The sequence below is a fragment of the Carassius gibelio genome, chromosome B3 (genome assembly GCF_023724105.1).
Source record: "Carassius gibelio isolate Cgi1373 ecotype wild population from Czech Republic chromosome B3, carGib1.2-hapl.c, whole genome shotgun sequence".
Classification (NCBI taxonomy): domain Eukaryota; kingdom Metazoa; phylum Chordata; class Actinopteri; order Cypriniformes; family Cyprinidae; genus Carassius; species Carassius gibelio.
The window spans coordinates 10126227-10130500 of NC_068398.1; positions in this window are offsets into that span (position 1 = coordinate 10126227).

Below are 4274 nucleotides of genomic sequence, written 5' to 3' on the forward strand. Positions count from 1 at the left end.
GTACACCTGTGATTAGTTTATAATTACACTGTTGACCCATCCCTTACACCTTAACCCACCCTTAAACCTACCTATACCACCAAATATACCACCCTTAAACCTACCACCTTAAGTTTACCTGGTTTTGCAATACAATATGAACACAATAAGTACATGGTACTTTTTTATGTAAGAACTTATGCCACTTGGGATCAAAACTCGTCACAGGTGCTCCAGCTTTCTTCAAGATTTCAGAGCATTGTCTGTTATGTTGGTATGTGTTTTCCACTTCACTTTGTAATTAGATTAATTTATTAGTTCCATAAAGAGCCTTTAACATCTGTTTCACGAAAGGTTCTTTTTGGTGGAAGAAGGTTATTTGGATTATAAAATGGTAAGAAAAACGTAGGCCTTGAAACTTCTTAGGCCTTGAAACTTGTGATCCAAAACAAATGGAAAGGCGCACTCTTGAGGGCCCCAGGATTGAGAGAGAGATTGAAACACATGTCACAGGATACCCAAATTAGATTATCTCCCTTGTGTTCCACCCTTTGTCTGTGTGTTTATGCCTTACAATATTTGGTTATAATTTTCTGTCATATGATGCAGGAGGAGGGTTATTTAATTGAGTGCCTCTGCGTTTCCTTCTCACGTGAACTCTTGTGATGTGCATACAAGGGCTTAAATAATACAAACAATGATGCTGTGACTTTGTGTCACAATGTTTTTGACATACACCTGATTATTATTGTTGATAGCAGGGGAATATGTCTGTTTATCAATGGAACCACATAGATTAGGCCTTCTTTGTAAGGTATAAGCCAATTTTGTTTAAAACTCTTAACCTACGTTTACTTCAACATATTACAATTAAATCTTAATCTAATCATGACAAGCTATATATTGTTGGAAAGGTCTAAGACTCCTAAATAGATATTTGACCACTTTTTGTTGTAAAATATTATATAGGAACAGTAATAGATTAATTTATGACAAGAGTGCACCTCAAAACATATACATCATAACAGGAGTTCTGACCTTTGTCACAAAAAAGTCACATATTTTATAAAATATTTATTTTATATAAAATGTAATAAAAATTAAAAGTGTAGCCTGAATGCACTGTAAGTCGCTTTAGATAAAAGTGTCTGCTAAATGCATGAATTTAATTTAATTTAAAAAAAAGTACAGTAAATTTTCTTTAAGGTAAATTTAAACTGCTATATTTTTTTATGCTTTCATTTTTTTAAATGATTTTATTTCTGCAATAATCTGCAGATTGTCTTCTTTAAAAAGAGACCAACCTTTGGTCTTTATTCAAAAGCGTTTATGAATTATAACAATTTAAGTTTGAATTGTGTACTTTTTACGTCTATGTTCAAAAAGTGGGGGTGACAGTTGAGAGGTTCAGGGGAAATGCACCCACACTGAACTTAATGGAAAGCTGAGAATGTGTCTATTTTTATCCTAAACCTGCTTTTAGAAATAGGGATTGATTTGAGCTTTCTGTGTTCCTGGTAGGTATTTAGTCTTGCCTGGTTAACCTCATGCATATGGCTGGATGTGTGTCAAGGACACTGATTATTACCTGACCCGACTCTGGTTTGAGTTGGCTGCCTGTGCTACTGCTCTTTTTAAAACGTTTCTTGTGTTCTTTAATAGGAGCCCAAATTGCAGACTGCGTACATTTATTTTCAGGTAGTGGAACAAGGCACAATGGTCCCAATCTATCATTCTGTGCAGACTACTGCTGCTAGTCTCAGTTTCAGATGACAAGGTGGTTACCATGAAGGCTTTTACTGTTTTGCTAAAGTTTGCAAGGTTTGCAATAAAATCATTGCCCCTTGGTTTCACAGACAAGACTTTTCTACATGTTTTTCTTCACACTGTACATATTTTTAAGAAATAATTATGGTTAGAGTGGGATTAGCGACTATAAAAAAAAGTATGCTATATTGTTACAAAAATTCAAAATTCCAATTTCCTGCATATTTCTGTCTTTTATATTTTATATCTTTTTATATTTCCTATAAAATGGGTAGGTTATATTTTGGGGGTAGGTAAAGGACTAAAAATCTAAATTGCTTCTCAATAGAATTATAAAAACGCATTAAGACAAACATTTCAAATTATAAAAGATTTGTAAATATTTTTAGCTAAAAATATGTTTTACATTTTTCATTTTAAACATTGTAATATGTCCAAATTGTATGTTTCAGAATCTATAAAAAAGTACACAAATGTAAGTTTTGTGCTTGTAAATATTACATAGAAACAAAAGTATGTCCACCCCTAAACTTAAAGGAAAACGCCACCGTTTTTCCATATTCCAGTATGTTCTTCCCTCAACATAGTGGCGAGATGATACATACCTCTCCCATTTCAGTGTGTGCACTTAATCGCTGTAAGTGCGTGGTGTCACTAAGGGCAAGGGGCAGTTTTGAGGAGTGATGATATTATTGCGCCAAGGTCAAAGTGCTGTGAAATAAGTGTGTTTTATACAATCATTTTCAATCATTTTCAAAGATTGGTCATGAACTGCCTAATCAACTGACTTTTTTAAATAATGTTTTACTGTTCTCTGAGGTCGACTCGGAAGTATCCGCCCACTGCTATGATTGGCTAATAGTTGTGTACATTTGACAGCGTACATTCCTTATAGATGGACACTACTGTGATTTAGGCAAAAAATGCAAATAAGTCAATACATGTCAAACGATCAGTAAGAAGAGACAAAGCAATAGTGAAAACGTAACGAAAACAGTTACTCACACTTGTGTTGTGACATTACTGTCAGATCCAATATAGTCTGCATCATTTTTTGTTTCAATATTTCTGAAAATCCCGCTTCAAATTGTGTCTTTTTTTGTAAACAAATCCGTGGTCTACAGATCGCCTTTCTCGTAAACACTACATATACAAATCAGTGGGCGGAGCTAAACAGGCAGCGCTGTAGAAGCATTGATCTTCTTCTGACGATGTTTATCTGCACTATTACATCATAGAGTGGAGCATTCCAAAAGCAGTCTTCAATATGAGCTGTTTTATGACAAAGTTTTCAGTTTTGAAACTTACAGGAGGTTTTTATAGTATAATGACCTCTTATATGTCAAAAGATAATCAGTTCATGACCCCTTTAATACACATGTATGATAGACAAACTCTCTTTAATCCAGGTCTCCTTATTTGAGCTGGATGGCACGTGCGTATCACCTCTCCAGGGGGTGGGCATCCCACCATTCTCGTGTGGTCCCAGCCCCCACATCAGAGTACAGGATCTCCCACATCTGCTCTACCCGTCGCCCCCTCCATCACGCTATTTTAAGAACCAAGACCGAGGGGAGTTGAATTACGCCCATACGTCTATAATCACTTCCATCAGCCCTCATGTTTATAGGATGGTTTCCATCTTTAAAACATTCCCTAGTTACTACCCAAAGTTTTCCACAGAGCAACAGACAGAACCAGCTGAGCTGAGTCAGAGCTTGAGTCACTGTCCTGATACTGATGCCATTGCAGAGGTGTTGTAGCTGATTTCTAAATGCTGTCATTGTTCTGTCTTCGGCCAAGCAGCAAGGCAGTATTGTTGTGTGTGAGTGGCTGAACCGAGCAGGCTGTCAGTGAAAATTGATGTCGAGCATGAGAACAGGGTTGTGGATGTGGTTTCTGTGGACATCCATATTAGGTTAATGTTGTGAAAAGTAACAGTCCCTCCTCAGTCCCCAGAGATCGACTACAGGATCTCCATCCCAACCACTTCCCACTTTTCATAAGTGTTTTTTTATGAATTTGTTCATGTTATGTCCTGATGTCCCATGGCTTGTTGCCATTTTTTATCTTGATCTTGCAAAGTTAGGTTAAGTTTGATTCACTTTATTGGATCTTTGTATTCTAGTGCACATCAGAAGATAAGAATGTTTCGTTTAAATTGACTGCATTTCTTCTTCTGACAATGTAAGATAAGCTACTCCATAACAAGCCTGCAGTTACAGCAGCCTGTCAGTGTGTCTCAGGATCTACTGCTTATGCCAGCCACAGCATGTTTTTTGTGGTTTAGACAAAGGAAGGGAAGACAGGGTGAGAAGGGCTCAAATCAGAGTTTGTGTACATTTAGAGAGTTGCTGTCTAGTGTAAAGGGAAGGCGAAGTGGTGTGTGATGTGGTTAGCTGCTTGCACATGGAGCCCATCTTTTGTCCGCTGGCTGATGAGATCAGAGCAGCACTAGCCGGAAACGGGCCTGTCCCGCTTTGCTCGCCACAAAGAGGCTTTGAATTCCGTGGTTATCTGCTCCAGTT